The sequence below is a fragment of the Mustelus asterias genome, chromosome 28, assembly GCF_964213995.1.
Source record: "Mustelus asterias chromosome 28, sMusAst1.hap1.1, whole genome shotgun sequence".
In the NCBI taxonomy this organism is placed as follows: Eukaryota; Metazoa; Chordata; class Chondrichthyes; order Carcharhiniformes; family Triakidae; genus Mustelus; species Mustelus asterias.
This window is the reverse complement of record NC_135828.1, coordinates 12138658-12160638: the sequence shown is the minus strand read 5'-3', so window position 1 is coordinate 12160638 and position 21981 is coordinate 12138658. Positions and strand designations below refer to the sequence as shown.

Here is a 21981-nt window from a genome sequence, read left to right as displayed (position 1 = left end):
AACTGGCCAGATTAATTAGGCTTGCTTGTCGCAACCTCACCGGCTGTATTTACGAAAAGTTTCTCCTCCTGGCTCCTAATCCTTTATAATTTCCAGATCCTCTCCTTCCAGGGCCTACCTGAGGCTGCTGCCTGCGTCGCACCATGTTCACTCTGCTGGGGAGCTGCCTGAAGATGTGCAGCAGGCCTTGACAATTGGCCATCCTAATTCAAATCCAAGCCACAGGCTTCGGGCCTACCTGTTCTGCTGCTGGGATCATTCCCTGTACCCAGTGCATGTCGACCACATTCAAGCTCTGAATGGTTAGCACTGCTACCTCACTGTGCCACTAGACCCGGGTTCGATTCCTGGCTTGGGTCACTTTCTGTGCGGAGTCTGCACGTTCTCCCCGTGTCTGCGTGGGTTTCCTCCGGGTGCTGCGGTTTCCTCCCACACTCCAAAAGACGTGCTGGTTAGGATACATTGGTCATGCTAAATTCTCCCTCAGTGTATCCGAACAGGCGTCGGAGTGTGGCAACTGGGGGATTTTCACAGTAACTTCTTTGCGGTGTCAATGTAAGCCTACTTGTGACTAATAAAAAAATAAACTTTAACCAATATTTTGAGAATGAGCATTTCCAATTTCCCAGTAAACAGCATTTTGACATATTGCTCAGATTTGCACTGGGAATGTCCTCATCTGAGCAACTTAACCTGTGTGTACAAAAAAATTTGATTGGATGGACAGAAAGTGTAAAGTTTATTTATTAGTGTCACGGTTAAGAGGCGGCACGGTGGCACAGTGGTTAGCACTGGTGCCTCACAGCGCCACGGACCCGCATTCGATTCCCAGCTTGGGTCACTGTCTGTGTGGAGTTTGCACGTTCTCCCCGTGTCTGCGTGGGTTTCCTCCGGGTGCTCCGGTTTCCTCCCACAGTCCAAAGATGTGCAGGTTAGGTAGATTGGCCGTGCTAAATTGCCCCTTAGTGTCAGGGGGACGAGCTAGGGAAAATGCATGGGCTACAGGGAAAGGGGCTAGGTGGGATTGTGGTCGATGCAGCTTCGATGGGCCGAATGGGGATTCTATTCTATTCTACAAAGCAGGCCTACATTAAGACTGTGATGAAGTCACTGAAAATCCCTTACTGGCCACTGGACTGACACCGAACATGGAATTGCCAACTAAAACCAACTGAATGTCAAAAGGCTTCCACTGCCATATTTAGTGATTACAGAGTTTAGAGATCATTTTTGTAACACAAGACAGCAATTGAGAACTATTACCAGAAAATGACCATCATTATTTGTTTAATAATACCTTCTGGTATCTGTCGCCCAGTCAGCACTGGAGGATACCAGTGATAGATTAGTGACTGCTCAGTATTACAGGAAGAAGGGGTCACTAAACCATAATTCTCACGCACTGTACCAGTCAATAAATTACTTAAACGCACTCTGTCTTCATTTCAACACTGCTGAAGCTGGTTTTCCTGTGAATGAAAAGACAATTGCAATTAGAGTGGTTAGCACAGCTACCTCACAGGGACCTGGGTTCAATTCCCGGCTTGGGTCACTGTCTGTGCGGTATTTGCACATTCTCCCCATGTCTGCATGGGTTTCCTCCGGGTGCTCCTGTTTCCTTCCACAGTCCGAAAGACGTGCTGGTTAGGTGCATTGGCCGTGCTAAATTCTCCCTCGGTGTACCCGAACAGGTGCTGGAGTGTGGCGACTAGGGGAATTTCACAGTAACTTCATTGCAGTGTTAATGTAAGCCTACTCGTGACACTAATAAATAAACTTTACATTAAAAACTTTGCTTTTCATTGCACACCGATTGGAATTTTTAAAATCCATTCATGGCACATGGGTGTCGCTGGCTGGGCCAACATTTATTGCCCATCCCTAGTTGCCCAGAGGCAATTCAGAGTCAACCACATTGCTGTGGCTCTGGAGTCACATGTAGGCCAGACCAGATAAGGACGGCAGATTTCCTTCAGGACATTAGTGAACCAGATGGGTTTTTCCAATAATCGATTAATGGTTGCCAGTAGATTCCAAATATTTTTCTATTGAATTCAAATTCTATCATCTGCCGTGGCGGGATTCGAACCCAGGTCCCCAGAACATTAGCTGAGTTTCTGGATTAATAGTCGAGCGATAATACCACTAGGCCATCGCCTCCCCACATTATCAGATATCTATAACTACGCACCAGCACCATTAACATAGTACGAGACTAAAAGACACTTAATAGGAGTCTTTTCAATTAAAGTAATGTGAAGAAAATTTTGTATTTTTAAAATTAAAATGCTGACTGATTTAGGATGTTACTCCCAGCATGCAGAGGGACCTCCCCCGTTTCCTTTATGCTTTTTTTCAGCTTTGTAAAATTATTTGTAGATATTGTTCTTTGAACTGACGTATGAAATTAACAACGCAGGCTGACAGATTTTACTGCTTCTTAAATTCTTTGGGATTTATTTCCCTGCCATTGCTTTCCACTTTAGTAGGAGAGAGCAGATGACAAAAACTGAGAGGCAACACTGCTGCCAAGAACTCAGGGATTATCTGTTTGGGTTTAATACTGATCTGAACATTTCTGTTGCAATGAAAGTAATGAGTAGCAAGTGGAACTCACACTTACTGCTTCTGTCAATCTACCTCAGAGGCAACAAAAGCCACAGGTAAGTCAAAAACCCAGCAATGGAACTTTGAGCACTGTTATTTTGACGCCCAGATACATTTCACCCCCTTGTCATGGACCCATGACTGTGCGCTCACTCCTCGCTTGGGTTGAATCAGGCCATTCAAAATCCTGCCCATCACCAGCAATTGTAAGATCTGTCTCCACAATTTTACCTGTCATTGTATCTGGTTAACCCCCCGCAACCCCCCCGCCACTCCAACTGGTCTTAGAATCTCCTGCAGTGCAGAATCCCCTAGAGTGCAGAACAGGCCATTCGACCCATTGAGTCTGCACCGACTCTCTGACAGAGCACCTTACCCAGCTCCTCTCTTCCACCCTATCCCTGTAACCCCACACATTTCCCACGGCTAATCCACCTAACCGACACATCTTTGGACTGTGAGAGGAAACCGGAGCACCTGGAGGAAACCCACGCAGACACGGGGAGGATGTGCAGACTCCACACAGTCACCCAAGACCAGAATTGAACCCGGGTCCCTGGTGCTGCGAGGCAGCAATGCTAACCACTGTGCCGTCGTGCCACCCATGAGGTGATAGAGAGACTACGGGGTCACGAACTCAACACAAACTCAAATAGGATACCTAAAGAAGTTGATGCACACAGGTGGCTGTCCCCAATTCAGCACAAGGAAATGTAAATGTCTATTCATAAGTTAGAGTCGTAGAGATATACAGCATGGAAACAGGCCCTTCGGCTCAACCCGTCCATGCCAACCAGGTTTCTTCAGTTGAACTAGTCCCATTTGCCTGCTTTTGGCCCATATCCCTCTAAACCTTTCCCATCCACGTAACTGTCCAAATGTCTTTTATATGTTGTAATTGTACCCGCCTCTACCACCTCCTCTGGCAGCTCATTCCATGCACACACCACCCTCTGTGTGAAAATGGTGCCCCTCAGGTCCCTTTCAAATCTTTCCCGTCTCACCTTAAAACCTATGCTCTCTAGTTTTGGACTCCCCTACCCTGGGGGGAAAAGACCTTGGCTATTCACCTCATCTATGCCCCTCATAATTTTATAAACCTCTAAGAGATCATCCCTCATCTGCTACACATCAGGGAAAGCAGTCCCAGTCTATCCAGCCCCTCTTTATAATTCAAACCTTCCAATTTAAAATAAGAAAGATGCAGGAGTTAAGGAGCAATTTCTGTTCCTTCAATGTACAATGTTGACTGGTAGCGAACCCACTGTTTGATGTTTAGAATGGGCAGAGTTAGCAAGTTGGCAACTATTATGAATGAAGCCAAACAGAGCTGAAATATCCCTTGTTTTATCATAATTCTACGCCAAGGAGCTCAATCTCTAGCGGTCAGAGCAACCCCTGAGCTAAAATCAGATGGTGCTTACCCAGTGACCTCTGAAGGAAGGTGTGCGTGTGCCGTAATAAGGTTTGCACCACTTCAGACTCCCACATTGAAATAACCTGTCTACACTTAAGGACTACAGCCTGAATGCTGTACACTTGCACCACTGTGTAGACATTACAGTAACTCCACTCACAAGCTAATGCAAGGTCAACGGAAAGAATGGACATGCTGAATGCCTCTCTGAGCATTCACCGGGCACACTTTATTTTTTATTCGTTCACGAGATGTGGGCATCATTGACTAGGCCAGCATTTATTGGCTAATCCCTAATGGCCCTTGAGAAGTTGGTGGTGAGCTGCCTTCTTGGACCACTGCAGTCTATGTGGTGTAGGTACACCCACAGTGCTGTTAGGGAGGGTGTTCCAGATTTTGACCTAGTGGCGGGACCAGTGATATACTTGCACGTGAGGGTGGTGTTTGTCTTGGGAGAGAACTTGCAGGAAATGGTGTTTCGTAGAATCATAGAATCCCTACAGTACAGAAGGAGGCCATTTGGCCCATCGAGTCTGCACCGGCCACAATCCCACCCAGGCCCTATTCCCGTAACCACGCATACTTATCCTGCTAATCCCCCTGACACTAAGGGGCAATTTAGCATGGCCAATCAACCTAACCCGCACATCTTTTAGAGTGTGGAGGAAACCCACGCAGACACGGGGAGAAGGTGCAAATTCCGCACAGACAGTGACCCGAGGCCGGAATTGAACCCGGGTCCTTGGCGCTGTGAGGCAGCAGTGCTAACCACTGTGCTGCCATAACACCCCGGCATGTGTCAGCTGCCCTTGCTTTTCTAGGTGGTAAAAGTCATGGGTTTGGGATGTGCTGTCGAAAGAGTCTCGCTGCGTCATTGTGATGCATCTTGTAGATGGCACACACTGCTGTCACTGTGTACCAATGGTGGAATGAGTGAATGTTTGATGTGGTGCATGGGGCACCAATCAGGTTGATTTGATAATCACTTAATTCAAGTGTTGTCAGGGACTCCAATGTAAGATTGTGCCGCCCTAGCATTTGCACAGCAAGTGTTGATACCGACGGATTTACAGTAGAATGCAGTGCAGAATATCCTGGAAGAGCAAGCCCTGTTACAACAAATCACTTGCCCCAATTATAAAAAGGACAAATAATTATTTCCAAGCAAGGTTAAAGACTATATTACACGCAATGAAATTTAAGTGGACCCATTTTGTTGAAAGCATTTTTAGCTCTCCCAGTGGCTTGTTTTATCACATCAGCCATCAAATGCAATAAGCAAGAATTTAGATATTCTTGGCAGCTATTCTCAGTACTGGAATCACGTACTGGTCCTGTATGGGTGGCACAGTGGTTAGCATTGCTGCCTCACAGAGCCAGGGAACCAGGTTTAATTCCCGGCTTGGGTCACTGTGTGTGTGGAGTCTGCACGTTCTCCCTGTGTCTGCCTGGGTTTCCTCCGGGTGCTCCGGTTTCCTCCCACAAAGACGTGCTGGTTAGGGTGCATCGGCCGTGCTAAATTCTCCCTCGGTGTACCCGAACAGGTGCTGGAGTGTGGCGACTAGGGGATTTTCACAGTAAATTCAATGCAGTGTTAATGATTTGATTTGATTTATTATTGTCGCATGTATTAGTATACAGTGAAAAGTATTGTTTCTCGCGCGCTATACAAAGCATACCATTCATAGAGAAGGAAATGAGAGAATGCAGAATGTCTTAAAAGAGTTAGAATAAAGTTTTAGAAGCATAGAACGAGAGTAAAAGATAGAATTAGAAGGTATACTGGGCACAGCTTGCAAGAAGTCGTCTTGCTCCGGTGCCATCTTGAGATAATGTAAGCTTACTTGTGACACTAATAAATAAACTTAAACTTTAAACTTATTTCTCCAAGACACCGTTTGCTGATTTTCTTTTTTTACTGGACACTGTGGAATCAGTTCAATTTTTCAGAGAGATCTTACTTCTGGTAATTAGCTGATTATGAATTAGAACTCAGTATTTAATTTAAAATTGGAAGACCCAGCAACTTACCAAAGTGTAGGCAGGAAGACACACTGGGGGAGGATTTTCTCCCTCTCCGCGGCGTGTTTCGAGGTGGCAGGAGGCACTGGGCCCGCCATTGTCAACAAGATTTTCTGTTGACTGCATCCCTTGACGCTGGGAAACCCCTGGCGGGGATGTGCCGTTGACGGGACCGGAAGATCCCACCGGTATAAACAGCAGTAAGATTTCGGCGATTGACAAAATTTCTGTACAAAATTCTATGCAGAATAACCAAGGCTTGGGGAGATACACCATTCCCTTCCCCCAATGGTGGCACAGTGGTTAGCACTGCTGCCTCACAGCGCCAGGGACCCGGGTTCGATTCCCGGCTTGGATCACTGTCTGTGTGGAGTTTGCACATTCTCCCCGTGTCTGCGTGGGTTTCCTCCAGGTGCTCTGGTTTCCTCCCACAGTCTGAAAGATGTGCTGGTTAGGGTGCATTGGCCATGCTAAATTCTCCCTCAGTGAGTCCGAACAGGTGCCAGAGTGTGGTGACTGGGTGATTTTCATAGTAACTTCATTGCAGTGTTAATGTGAGCCTACTTGTGATAATAATAAATGTAGAATACAGATTGGCCATGCTAAATTGACCCTCGTGTCAGGGGATTTAGAAGGGTAAATATGGGGAGAGGACCTGGGTGGGATTGTGGTCGGTGCAGACTCGATGGGCCGAATGGCCTCCTTCTGCACTGTTGGGATTCTATTGGATCTATGATCTCCATTAGCCCACTGATTAGAGACTGGTGTGTGCCAACCCTGTGAGCTGGGCCAAAGCATTGAATACAGTACTCAGCAAGCCTGATGCCACAATCAAACTATTAACTTTGCTGCTTTGTTGACTACTTGAATGCTTCTTGCCAACAGGGATCAGATTTCTCGATGTTTCTTTCAATTGCTTGTGCCTCACATTTTCATTGTTGCCAAGGTTACAGGGCATCTGGGATACAGTCTGGTGTTTGGATGTAGGTTCTGCATCAGGGCCCACTCATAACACACTGCCTTATTCTTTTGTTGCCTGCCAACAGTGGCCAGAATAAATCATTAACGTTTTATTCACCGACTTACGTCTTGAACAAATCAGAAGTCAAAATCTTGTGGAATATTGGAGCTGTCTTTTTCCAGACACTTTTATTCTTCATTCTCCTGATCTATCAGTGAACGCTGTTTACTCTGAAGGACAGTAAGAAGTCTCACAACACCAGGTTAAAGTCCAACAGGTTTATTTGGTAGCAAAAGCCACTAGCTTTCGGAGCGCTGCTCCTTCGTCAGTTAAGTGGGAGTTCTGTTCACAAACAGGGCATATAAAGACACAAACTCAATTTACAAAATAATGGTTGGAATGCGAGTCTTTACAGGTAATCAAGTCTTAAAGGTACAGACAATGTGAGTGGAGAGAGGGTTAAGCACAGGTTAAAGAGATGTGTATTGTCTCCAGCCAGGACAGTTAGTGAGATTTTGCAAGTCATGGGGGTTACAGATAGTGTGACATGAACCCAAGCTTCCGGTTGAGGCCGTCCTCATGTGTGCGGAACTTGGCTATCAGTCTCTGCTCAGCGACTCTGTGTTGTCGTGTGTCGTGAAGGCCGCCTTGGAGAACGCTTACCTGAAGATCAGAGGCCGAATGCCCGTGACCGCTGAAGTGTTCCCCAACAGGAAGAGAACACTCTTGCCTGGTGATTGTCATTGTTGTAGCGTCTGCATGGTCTCCCCAATGTACCATACCTCGGGACATCCTTTCCTGCAGCGTATCAGGTAGACAATATTGGCCGAGTTGCAAGAGTATGTACCGTGTACCTGGTGGAGTCTGTAAAGACTCGCATTCCAACCATTATTTTGTAAATTGAGTTTGTGTCTTTATGTGCCCTGTTTGTGAACAGAACTCTCACTTACCTGATGAAGGAGCAGCGCTCCGAAAGCTAGTGGCTTTTGCTACCAAATAAACCTGTTGGACTTTAACCTGGTGTTGTGAGACTTCTTACTGTGTTTATCCCAGTCCAACGCCGGCATCTCCACATCATAACTACTCTGAAGGTCACAGACTGACCCTCAAGTCAATCAAAGTGCCGCTGTGTAAAACCATTCGGCAATTCTACTCATGGCGTAAGGACGTTAGTGCTCTTGATGTTGTTATGAAGCAGAGGTGGATCCACCTCTGAGAACTAACACTTAATCACTCAGAGAGGAGTACCTCGCCCTATAATCTGTGAAAGTGAGTGTGAAGAGGTGCGATCTGCTCTTCAGCAACTTCTAGTGGTTAAATCAGAATAACTCCCTGACACTGTCTCTCTAAAATCAACAAGTAACAATTTATTTATCTAACTAACAGTAAACAAGTTTAACTGAACTATTAACAAACCGAATGAAACATGATTCTAATGGAATGCTGTTCAGAGAAATACAATTCCCACTTACTAACAAAAAATAAAATTTTAGTCACTCTCTAAATTACAACCAGGTTTTGTGTCTTCCGGAATATTCTGGGCCTTCTCTGTTGATTCTTTTTTCTTCTTCACTATTGAGATGGTGCTTTCTCTTTAGGCATGAATGAATCTAAGAGCTGAACTAAGAGCTGTGACTCTGGCAGTTGCTCTCTGCTTTTGTCCCACGGCCTCCCTTCTTTTATACTTGTGATGACATATCAATATTCCTCACAATACGATTGGTCTGAGTTTGCCAAAACCATCGGATTTAAATTTAATAGGTTCTTGGTATCTAAGTGCCTAATTCAAATTGATTGGCTGAATTCAAAAAAATTCAAAAGCCTGTTACCTTGGTGATACTACTGCTTGGCCTTTCGATACAAATGTTTCATTTTGGGAACTCCATATGTACTTTTTTAACTCTCTAAGCACAGAAAAAGCACTACCTTTTTAAAGGGACCATGCACTGTTTTTTCCCTCGCACTTGCCAATTTTACAAATACCAATCTATAATTACCCTACCCAACTTCACAACAATGTCCCAGAGGTTTTTCTGAGGCACAGCCAATTGAAATTTGCTCCTTGAAGACCCTTCTTCAATTTTAGGCTCAGCAATAGCTCCTTTAATCCAGTCATGGGGCAGAGGGGGTTAAAAACTGTAATGCCCTAACTATGTTAGGGGTTGTCGGTTTTAAACAGAAATAAAAAGATGTGGATTGCACATGTAGATTCAAAGTAACAACAGCAAGGTTTATTGGAGGAGTAGTTGTTTTCTCTACACAGAGTAGAAACTGAAACTAAAGCAGGAGGCTGTGGAAAAACCCCAATGAAATCACCATCAAATCATGTGACCCGCAAGTTAAAGCAATCGTGCAACCGCTTAAATATATAACAAACACCAATTACATTCAAAAATCAGGTCTCAGTTTAACTCAACCTGAATGTTAGTCTTATTCTTTGGTGGTCTTGTCATTGATCTCACTCTTGTTTGGGAATTCTTGCTGTGTGTAAGTTGACATTTCCTGAGATTTACAACAGTGACTTGCATTCTTCATAGGCTGCACAATCTTTAGTCTTCTCTCCTAATTTCTCTCTTTGTGACTATCAATCAAGTTTTGTTTGTTAGCGCTCTTGTGACGCATCTTGCGAGCCTTGTCCTGAGGCTACGCCCCTTTATTTCTGAAAATATAATTTTCAAACTTTCAAGTGTGTACAGTTTTGGTTTCCTTACTTGAGAAAGGATATACTGGCACTGGAGAGGGTGCAGAGGAGATTCACTAGGTTTATTCCACAGTTGAGAGGGTTGGCTTCTGAGGAGAGACTGAGTAAACTGGGGCTATACTCTTTGGAATTCAGAAGAATGAGGGGAGATCTTATAGAAACATAAAATTATGAAGTGAATAGATAAGATAGAAGCAGGGAGGTTGTTTCCACTGACAGGTGAAACTAGAACTAGGGGACATGGCCTCAAAATAAGGGGGAGCAGATTCAGGGTTGAGAAGGAACTTCTTCACCCAAAGGATTGTGAATCTGTGGAATTCCCTGCCCAGTGAAGCAGTTGAGGCTACCTCATTGAATGTTTTTAAGGCAAAGATAAATAGATTTTTGAACAGTAAAGGAATTAAGGGTAATGGTGAGCGGGCGGGTAAGTGGAGCTAAGTCCATGAAAAGATCACCCATGATCTTATTGAATGGCGGAGCAGGCTCAAGGGGCCAGATGGCCTACTCCTGCTCCTGGTTCTTATGTTCTTATGTTCTAACTGACTGGATTGTTTTTAAATTTGAAATAAGACAGAACAAACTACTTAAAAATGTAAGACCACATTCCTCGGCGAAGGTGAAAAACAAACAAGTAACCCGCAGGGGAGTGTGAAGAGAGGGACATTTCCCATAAAACATTTCCTATCTGGACTCGTCACGGTCCAAGGAAGAGACATGAAAATGCAAGTTGCTGGACATTGAAACAATGGCTGCTACAGATAGACCCACTCAAAACCCCTTGGAGATACACAATGGGTGAAGTGTTACAGGCCAGGCTGCAATTACTGCAGAGATTTCAGAAAGTTTTCTGTAGAGGAAACAGTCTGAAAGCTGCTCTCTCTCTCTCTCTCTTTTAGGAATAAGTGCATTACCCAGTTCGATAGGCAACTTTATGAGGAATCTACCAGTGAAGCGAGATCTCGCAATAACTGTACCATCTTCTACATATGGCCACATCCACGAAACCAGCTAATCCAAATCGTCCACAACATTTACGTCGCCAGGACAAGAAAACTGCATTTAACCGTTGATTCTTTTCACTTTTAAACTGGACACTAACTTCTCTTATCTCTTATACATGTGTGTATGTTTTCTGTGTGTGTGTGTGTGTACGTATGTGTGTGTATATGAGTGCATGTGGGTGCATGCAGGCATGTGTGTGTGAGTGGCTCAATGAATGCGTCTGTATGTAAGTGAATGCGAGTGAGTGAGTGTGGGTCCGTGTGTGTGTGAGCGTGCATACGTGTGTGTATGTGCGTGTTTGTGTGAGTGTGCACGTATGGATCCGTGTGAGTGAGTGTGTGTGTACGTATGTGTGTGAGTGTGTGTGAGTGAGTGAGTCTATATGAGTGTGAGTGGTGATGTTTTATTATTTTTCCTCGGGTTTAGTGGTTAATAAATTTACTCTTTGTTTCACTGAAGAAAGCTGTGTTTGATTGGCTCCTTATTGCTCATACGTCAACATAGAATCCTACAGTGCAGGAGGAGGCCATTCGGCCCACTGAGTCCGCACCGACCACAATCCCACCCATAACCCCATTTACCCTAGCTAGTCCCCCTGACACTAAGGGGCAATTTAGCGTGGCCAATGCACCTTACCTGCATATCTTTGTACTGTAGGAGGAAACCGGAGCACCCAGAGGAAACCCACGCAGACACGGGGAGAACGTGCAAACTCCACACAGACAGTGACCCAAGCCGGGAATCGAACCCGGGTCCCTGGCGCTGTGAGGCAGCAGTGCTGACCACTGTGCCACCGTGCCGCCCAGTAAACATTTAAATACATTTTGATTCAGCAAAGGCAAATCCGTGTGCCAAAGAGGCGTAGCCTTTGTTGTGACCGACCGAGGAGTTAGACTCCCGGGGAGTCACTCCTCCCCACCTGCTAATAACAAGCTTTCCAATGTGGGAAGTGCTTTATAAACGGAGGGTTTTGCCATTGCAGCGAGCACCTGAGGAAGTGGATTCGAATCTGGTTCAACCCCAAAGTGGGACATAAATTAAAAATAATCAAAAAGATGTCCTATTTAACGTGTTTCACTGCATTGGAGGTAGGCTCCTGCGTGGCCTCAGCAGGCTGCCTGAGGAATTGTGGGTGAGCCCAACTGCAGTGTTGTTCTGTCAGGTTGGTAACACTGTGAAGCTGGAATCACCTCGCAGCAACGCAGAAGCAGCAGTACGAGGGAACCGTTAACACGCGGGGTCGAAGCTCTGCTCCCCAGAGCGCACACAGTATCCACAAGGAAACAGGGGGTGGGGGGGCATTCAAGTGAGTCAGAGCAAGTGGACAGGAAGAGTGCAACAAGAAACTGACTCCAACCCCACCCCCTGCTGTCCTGAAAACTCAACAGACAGTTCAGATACACCGTTGTTTGCAATTGTTTTTGGATAGCCTGAGTTTTTTAAATGCTGTTCTATGTTAAAATGTGGCCTTGACCAAGGCATTGGAAATGGCCTGTTAGTGCCGCATAACAGGGTAATAGAATACAAATGATATTCACAATCATGAGGGAACATGTTATTAGTATTAAAGCACACAATGCCACTCATAACCCTTGTGTGGTCTCAGTATAAACTACCCAGTAATTCATTGGGGACAATGTTTCATTATTAAGGTTGGACAGACATAATGGGTGGAATTTTACCAGATCTTTTCTAAGCGTCCAGCCAAAAATGGGATAGTTCCAGATCTGTTTTTTTTGGGCGTGTTTTCACACCCAATCTGACGCACTCTGTCTCTGAAAAGGTGGGCTAGTCAGTGTCTATCCAGATAGGCTGTAGGCGGGGCTTAATTCGCCAGCCAGCCCGTAGAGGGAGCTATTGCGCATTTTCAGACCTCTGATGCTGCACATGTGCATTAGCAGTAGCAGGGGCTTGATAGAGAGAGAGAGAGCTGTCAGGCCTCTGCTGCTGCAGGAAGCCTCAACCAGCAACACCCCCCCCACCCCAGCAATCGTGGGGGCCTGCAGTCCATGATGTAGCCCCCATCTGATCGCGGCCTCCCTCCCTCCCTCACCTATCACAGGCAGAGTGGCAATGGGCCTCCCCATTCCCCATTGGCCCTTTCCCCATTGGCCTGCCCCATTGGCCCTGCCCCCACAGTCCCCAAACCCCCATTGACCCCAGTACACCCCAACTGGACTCGCCTCCGGCACACCTCTTATTGGCCCCATCCCCTGGCATACCTACATTGGCCCCTGGCACAGCCCCCACAGGCCCTACCCCCTGGTTCTGCCCAGTGGACTGTGCCAAGGTGCCCACTGGGCATTGCCCAAGTGCCAGGCTGGCAGTGCCAAGGTGAAAAGGGGAAAGCAACTCCTTCAAGACAGTTATTCTACAAACTGCTCTGCGATAGGCAGTGAGCGGATCTATAGCCTGATGCCTCACTCCTGTTGCTGTGATTTTATCCTGCTCAACCCTGGACTCATATCTCCACTAGTCACAGAAATTGGAGATAGCTCCACGCTATTCTGAGCACACAGGAGAGGGTGGGGTGGATGGGAGGTGGGGTGAGGGGGCTGGTGAGGGTGGATCGGTTTTGGGGTAAGGACTTCTCACAAGGGTCACATGTCACTGTTGGAAGAGTGAATGGTACTTGAAAGGTCCGAACTATAGCAGTCTTCCTGAAAGTACCCAGGGGAGTTGTTCCTGTGCCTTGGGGGGGGGGGGGGGGGGGAGGGGGTTTGACGTTGCTGCTTGAATCTCCTTGAGTCTAATTGGGGATGAACATTTAAAAAAATTTATTCATGGGATGAGGGTGTCGCTGGCTGGGCCAGCATTTATTGCCCATCCTTGAGGGCACTTAAGAGTCAACCACATTGCTGTGGATCTGGAGTCACATGTAGGCCCGACCAGGTAGCACGGTGGCACAGTAGTTGGCACTGCTGCCTCACAGTGCTAGAGACCCGGATTCGATTTTGGCCTCGGGTCACTGACTGTGCAGAGCCTGCACATTCTCCTCATGTCTGCGTGAGTTTCCTCCGGGTGCTCCGGTTTCCTCCCACAGTCCAAAGATGTGCGGGTTAGGTTGATTGGCCATGCTAAATTGCCCCTTAGTATCAAGGGGATTAGCAGGGTAAATATGTGGAGTTATGGGAATAGGGTCTGGGTGGGATTGTGGTCAGTGCAGACTCGATGGGCTGAATGGCCTCCTTCTGCACTGTGGGAATTCTATAGATTCTGTGGATAAGGTAAGGACGACAGAATTCCTTCCCTAAAGGACATTAACGAACCAGATAGCTTATAGCAGCAATCGATGATAGTTTCATGGTCACCATTGTGACACTGCTCTTCAGCTCACTAAATGAAAATGAATTCCATTGACCGTGAATGAAGCACCCATGCTGCCAACTTGACCATACAAAAGCCATGCCCACAATGCAGATAATGATATGAATTAGGACTTAGACTCATTTCAGCATGTGTAGGGTGTATGATACATCATAGGCAGATACAGCATGATGATTCCATGACTGTGTTACAACAACTCATTGAAATTACCTTTGCAACATCCATTTGGCCACTCGGTACTGTTTAGCAACTGGGCACTGGAGTATAAAGGATTAGCAGATGTGATATGCTAATGTATGACGTGGATAATGATGTGCGCCCGACACTAGTCAGTCATGTGTTAGACTCTGTGTTAGAGAGACAGGTTGGAACCATGCCCAGGAACTCTGTGCTTATTCCGTAAGTTGTTTAGATGTTGTACAAATAAACAAGTATTAAGCAGATTCCAGAGTATGTCCTCAATCAAGTTCCCCGCCTGGAGTCCAAGACAGGAGGACCCATTCTCAGCACAGGCAACATATGCTTCATTCCTGTTTATAAATATCACTGCAAACTGCACAGGCCACATCCCTGACACTGAGAGTGCCAGTGTAGGCACAGCAGTGAATGCAGCAGACGGTTAATATTAACTGGACAATGCGTGGCTTATTGAGCTGCATTGGCCACACCCATGCCAAGATGCATCACTTAAGTACAGATGAATAGAATCATAGAATCCCTACAGTGCAGAAGGAGGCCATTCGGCCCATCGAGTCTGCACCGACCACAATCCCACCCATTCCCGTAACCCTCATTTACCCTGCTAATCTCCCTGACACTAGAGTCAATTTATCATGGCCAATCAACCTAACCCGCACATCTTTGGACTGTGAGAGGAAACCGGAGCACCCGGAGGAAACCCACGCAGACACAGGGAGAATGTGCAAACTCCACACAGCCAGTGACCCGAGCCCGGGAATCGAACCCAGGTCCCTGGCACCGCGATGCAGCAGTGCTAACCACTGTGCTCCTGTGCTGCCCCGGATGTCTAACACATGGCTGAGATGCACACTTGCTGACCAGCATCTGGCTGTAGAATCAGACCATCTTCTTGGTGTTCTTCACCCTATTGTTTTGCAACCATGACGTGAATTTATGGTACCCTCATATATAACACACACACAGATAATGCTGTTCAACGTGTCTCTGCTAACATGTGACCTGGATAAGAATGCCATGTCCTCTTCCAGATAAGGTAGGTGGTAATCCCATTTAGCAATTGAAGTGCCACCAAAAGGGGCTAAGGTTTTCACAACTTCAGGGATAGTCGGAGCCGACAGAGTAGCTACACTTCTAGCACTGCTGGAAAGAGACTGCTATAAATGATCTTTCAGTTTAAATCTATAGGACAAACAAAGAAAACAAATGAAAGAGATTTTGAAAGACTGCAAAGCATGCTTTGAACTCCAAGTGAATGTAACTTATGAACACTATGCATTCAACATTAGAGCTCAAGGTGAAAAGGAATCTATTGATCAGTTTGTGACTGCAGTAACACAGATCAAAGAATTATCAACAGAAAGACAATCTCATTTAAGACATAATTATCTTTAGCATAAAAGACCCCTCAAGAGAGGAAGTTTACTGAAAGAGGATAAACCTCTTTCAGAGCATGGCCCAGTCTCAGAGGGAATTCTCTGTGGCCATTGACAGGTGGCCCCTGACTCAGAGGGCCATCGCAGAGGGCTCAACCACCATGGCAAGAATGCAGGTGGTCTTCCAGGACTGGCAGGGCCAGGAGACACTGCAGCTGCTGGAGCTCACTGCAGAAGCACCACCATCTCATGGAGTGACCCAGGGGCCCACAGTAACCCTGAGGAAGGAGGAAGGGCTCAAGCCTGTGCTGGGGCCTTCCAGCCAGGAGACTGCAGCTGCACCTTCTGACTTCCCCCTTCCTGACACCGGGGCATCTCAAGGACAGCGGGATGAACAGGGTGGCATGATACATGCCTGACAGCTGGAAGCCGGCCAGGGCCCTCAAGGTCCAGGGCCTCCAGAGGACAATCGTCAAGGGCATCACAGGCCATGGGGCGCAGTAGGCAGCTGGCCACCTCCACCTCCGGTGTACATCCTGGGGAGACACTGAGACATAGTGGTAGGCCACATCAGGTTAAGAAGTTGTAGCGGCACTAAGGTGGCATGGGTGAAGGGCAACACGAGGTCGATGGAATATTTAGGCACTTTAAAGTCTCACGTTCGCATGCTTTTATATTATCACTTATTTGGAAAGCACTATTATTGGCAACACGATTTTATCAATGTTATTTCACCCCTCGCCTGTGACTAACTTGTCTCTAATTAGCCTCTAACAGGGATGCACTTACCCCGACGGTTGTGGGAGGGACCTTGCACATTGATGTCAGTGGGGGAGGCCCCTCACTTTGGTGCATAGTGAGTCATCATCACCCTTCTGCCTGAACAGAAACTCGCTAACACGGCGTAGCCAGGCCCACCACTCTGGTGTTACAACATTGCAGGAGATTGTAGAGCTCCAAGGGGTGGGGAAGGGCGGGGGAGGGATTGGAATCCACATGTGGCAACACAGGCCCCTAGTTACCAATGTGGCCCTTAATCAGGGAGTTCATATCCTAACAGTCCCACCTCAATTGCCCGATTAAAGTCATTACAACCGGTGAAATGGGAATTCTCTTGGTTCAATGGGAATGATCCATTCTCGCTAGTCGCATCCCGCCCGATTTTACAACATTTTCCCGCCGCAAAAACGGGCGCGATGAGGTGGTAAAATTCCACCCATACTCCCCTTCGGCAATGAAGGAGCTACACAGAGAGAATTATAGAGCGATCACATAATCTCAGATCCTCTGGGCACCCTTGAGGATGAGTGACAATCTGGCCATCCCAGTTTGGAAATCTCTGCTGTCATTGCAAAAGATAAATAAGGCGGGATGCTGGGAAAGGGAACCGGAAATGGAGAATGATGGGAAGGTACTTAGCGGGTCAGACGGCATCTGGGGAGAGAGAAACAGAGTCAGCATTTCAGTCATAGAATCATAGAAACATAGAAACCTTACAGTACAGAAAGAGGCCATTCGGCCCATCGAGTCTGCACCGACCACAATCCCACCCAGGCCCTACCCCCATATCCCGACATATTTTACCCGCTAATCCCTCTAATCTACACATCCCAGGACACTAAGGGGCAATTTTAGCATAGCCAATCAACCTAACCCGCACATCTTTGGACTATGGTCTTTCTCCAGAACGGCGACCTTGACTCTGTTAGCAAGGCCCCACTGCCTTTTCCCAAATGATCAGAGGCGGAAACATAGAACTAAGCAGCTCCTGGGTGGCCTCAGAGAGTTTGAGATGATGTGGAGATGCCGGCGTTGGACTGGGGTGGGGCACAGTAAGAAGTCTCACAACACCAGGTTATGGGCCAACAGGTTTATTTGGAATCACGAGCTTTCGGAGCGCTGCTCCTTCATCAGGAAGCTCGTGACTCCAAATAAACCTGTTGGACTTTAACCTGGTGTTGTGACACTTCTTACTCGCTGAGGCTGTCAGGGATTAGTGCGTCTGCGGAAATTAAATGATGGTATTTTCTAATTAATTGACAGCTGAAAACAGCTTCTACACATCGGAGTTCTGCTCGCCCTGACGCACGTTGTGTACGCTGCGTTTTTGTAAGCTTTTTAATTAAGAGGCATGCCGTAAGCACCACCTCTTGTGACCTTCAGAACGGAACAAAACCTCAGGCTTGTTGGCATCTTTCCTGGAATGGGGTCTGAAGGAAGTTTGAGTGCCGACTCCAAACTGTGTGACCTTAATACTCGCTGCAGTGCCTGCACGTCACATTGAACAGCAGACAAACTGTGGGCAGCAAGATTCTTGAGTGAGCTTGGTTAACAGAAATGAGAATCGTTTTAGGATTAATGCCCACATTGAAATAGCAGAGAGTACGTTAAACACTCAGAAGCGAGTAGCTGTAGGTTTGAGACATGCCAGTGGCACTGGCTTACACCCAGCATCTGCATCAAGCACTCTAAAGTCACGCACAGGGCAGCTGCAATGAATCATAAGCCTCTTTTCATATATATATTATCCCAATGCGCCTTAACCCAGGTCTCAAAAGGCCATTCCCCTCAGCGCCGGTGTGACATTTCTTGTTTCTGAATGCGTGGCCCCACTGAGCAGGACTGTCCAATTAGTGCTAATTAGGGCCCGATTAGGGGCGGTTTTGTGCTCGCATTCTGAGTCCTGGACATTTTGTACCTTACCTTCCGAAACCTCAGCAGCAATGGGAGAAAAGAGGTTCCCTTTCCAGCGGGTCTTGTTGTTGTCAGACCCCCTGCTGTGAAAGGACGGTCTGCAACGTTCCTCAAACTCCCAATGCCTTTTTGATCTGATTTAACTTTGGACGGCACGGTGGCACAGTGGTTAGCACTGCTGCCTCACAGCGCCAGGGACCCGGGTTCGATTCCCGGCCTTGGGTCTCTGTCTGTACGGAGTCTGCATGTTCCCTGTGTGGGTTTTAATCCGGGTGCTCCAGTTTCTTTCCCCTGTTGGTCATATTCCTTTAATTCACAAAACCTGACCTCGGCACAAGGCCCTAAAATACTTGCAGCCAGTCCCTACAACACAGGGAGTGGAGAGAGAATGGGGATGTGTTACTGCTCACACTGCCCATATCCATGTATCAAGATGGCACTGCAGTGTGGCGACTTTTTGTGAGTTATGTATGGTCTGATTTATATGGATAGCAGGCTACTTTTAACTGTGTCTCGGTACCTGTGACAATACTGAATCAAGTTTATTTATTAGTGTCACAAGTAGGCTTACATTAACACTGCAATGAAGTGACTGTGAAAATCCCCTAGTTGCCACACTCTGGCGCCTGTCCGCGCCAGAGAGTGGCAGAATTTAGCACGGCCAATCCACCTAACCAGCACGTCTTTCAGACTGTAGGAGCAAACTGGAGCACCCGAAGGAAACCTCGGCAAAACGTGCAGACTCCGCACAGACAGTGACCCTGGGATTCGAACCCAGGTCCCTGGCACTGTGAGGCAGCAGTGCTAACCACTGTGCCACCGCGCTGAGGCAAGTGATGTGGCTGCAAAATAACAAAACGTGAGCAAAGACAAGAAAGGATTGGGATAGCAAGAAAGGTGAGGTTGACAAAGACACAAGATCATGTTGAAGAAGAATAGGGTTACTCCAAAACTGGCAGCCAATCAAACACTGTCGCCAGGCTGGAAAAGACTGCAGAAGCTGGGAATTGGGTTGAAAGTCAGAAGTTGCTGCGAGTGCTCAGCAGCTCAGTCAACATCTGTGGAAGGAAGCCAAGTGCAAGCTTCCAGCTTTGATCCTCAGAAGCACACTTCTGGGTGCCTGGTCTCCTTGAGTAACTATCACAGGGCGTCTACAGGTCACTGCACTCACTCAAACCGTGCAGACGCGCCTCTGTCGAAAGGAGTTCATGGAAAGTTGGGCGGGCTGTGTTATGGTATGTCATTCTCCAATTCTGATTTCTTCTGCACGTTCCAATTGAGAAGCTATTTATACTCTGGCGTGAAAGAGGGGAACCTTCTCCCCTGAAGATTGGCAGCACAGAGATGGCCATGATTTGTTTGCGGGGTGGTTAATTGGCTTTGACATAATTATCACATGCCTTTGGGATGTGTTGCTGTATAGAATTTAAGAAAGGTTACAGCACAGAAGAGGCCACTTGGCCCATCGTGTTTGTGCCACCCAGCCTAATCCCACTTTCCAGCACTTGGTCCGTAGCCCTGCAGGTTACGACACTTGAGGTGCAAATCAAGACGCCTTTTAAACGAGTTGAAGGTTTCTGCTGTACTTTCAGGCAGTGAGTTCCAGACTCCTGCCACACTGGGTGAAAATATTCTTCCCCCAATCCTTCTTTATTTATTTATATTAGTGTCACGAGTAGGCTTACATTAACACTGCAATGAAGTTACTGTGAAAATCCCCTAGTCGCCACACTTCGGCGCCTGTTCGGGTACACTGAGGGAGAATTTAGCACGGCCAATCCACCCAACCAACACATCTTTCAGGCTGTGGGAGGAAACCGGAGCACCCGGAGGAAACCCACGCAGACACGGGGAGAACGTGCAGACTCCGCGCAGACAGTGACCCAAGCCGGGAATCGAACCTGGGTCCCTGGCGCTGTGAGCCAGCAGTGCTAACCACCGTGCCACCGTGCTGCCCAATCAATCACATTCTATCAATTGCTTTAAATCCATCACCCCCCCCCCCCCTAGTCACTCACCTCCCCTCTGCTTTAATCGGCCCTTTCCATCCACTCCAACCAGGCCCCAAGCAATCCCTCAATCAAATCTCCCCTCAGCCTCCTCTGTTCCGGAGAGAACGACCCCAGCCTATCCAATCTTTTTTGGCAACATCCTTGTAAATCTCCTCTCGCACCCTGGCAAACGCAATTACATCCTTTCAGTGACGAGGTGAACAAAACTGAAGAATGTATGCGATTAGTTTCTGCATTGTGAGTTTCACAGCACCTTGATGCTTCCAGTAAATAAAGAGTAATCATCTCCAGACTCTTTCCTCACCTTTGCTAATGGATATTTTGTCATTGCTGAAGCTTGATTGAAGTTAATGGAAAAGGAAGTCTGGAGCCGTGGTTGATCATTATTAATTGTTTGTCGCCAGTGATGAGAGTTCAAAGTTGCCTCCAACATTATGTACATCTCACGATGTCTATTTGCACATTGTTGCGCACTTACCTATTACCAAGTTTCAAAACAAGATTACTTTTCCTTCACCCAGCTATTTATAATTGGTCACAATTCCTTCAAAAGATAACTTCTTTATCAGACCACTTCTTATCAGAACTTGGCATCATCAGAGATTTTACAAGATTGCAGGTTACATACTTCTCCATTTGATATGATTTGGTTTATTATTGTCACATGTATTAACATAGTGCAAAGTATTGTTTCTTGCGCGCTGGACAGACAAAGCATACCGCTCATAGAGAAGGAAAGGAGAGGGTGCAGAATGTAGTGTTACAGTCATAGCTAGGGTGTAGAGAAAGATCAGCTCAATATAATATAGGTCCATTCAAAAGTCTGACAGCAGCAGGGAAGAAGCTGTTCTTGAGTCGGTTGGTACATGACCTCAGACTTTTGTATCTTTTTCCCCGAAGGAAGAAGGGGGAAGAGAGAATGTCGGGGTGCGTGGGGTCATTAATTATGCTGGCTGCTTTGTCGAGGCAGTGGGAAGTGTAGACAGAGTCAATGGATGGGAGGCTGGTTTGCATGATGGATTGGGCTACATTCATGACTTTTGGTAGTTTCTTGCGGTCTTGGGCGGAGCAGGAGGTTATTTGCGGCTATTCCAAACTGAGTAGGCCAGTTACACGGCCTTCTGTCACACCCTGACTTTGCATCTGGTATTTTGTCTGTGGAGACTGAAGTGTGTTAGAGAATGTGTTATGATATAAGTGAGACAGTTCGAGCAAATATTTTCACTTGTGTTCTGAGCTGCTCTGAAGATTCCACATTTTCCTAAAATGGGTGGACTAACGTGAGTGAAAAATGAGGGAAAGAACGATCCGTGGGCCTGCTAGGACCACAAGGTCTCAAACTAAGAAGGGACAATAACAGGCGACTTGAGGCAGCTCGTAGTTCATCGCTCCGGGGGCGGGCGAAGATAACTTCCCTTTACAGAATCCAGCTCTCTACAAAATCACTCCCAAAACGTTGCTTCCATTACTCCAGCGGGAAATCTGTTCCAAGTACATTTTCTGGATAATCAGTATGATTGTGCTTTATGCCAAACGGCACACTGTTGATAATCCATCTTCCTGTTTTCACACAAGTCTTGAAATTGTGGTTGAGTAAAAATGAACTGTGAGCCTAAGAGGGGCACACCTTATGCATGTTATATTCAGCACGGTGTGTAGCACAG

The 21981-nt window shown here is 46.8% G+C and overlaps 1 protein-coding gene across 1 annotated transcript in view; it reads left to right on the top strand.

Moving 5' to 3' along the window:
• The window catches only part of rps24 (ribosomal protein S24), an 86181-nt gene extending 75020 nt beyond the window's left edge, over positions 1–11161 (top strand). Inside the window, exon 6 of the mRNA XM_078199523.1 lies at positions 10605–11161. The gene's annotated coding sequence lies outside the window, so the exon portion shown is untranslated. The remainder of the gene's footprint in view (positions 1–10604) is intronic.
• The last annotated feature ends 10820 nt before the right edge of the window (positions 11162–21981 follow it).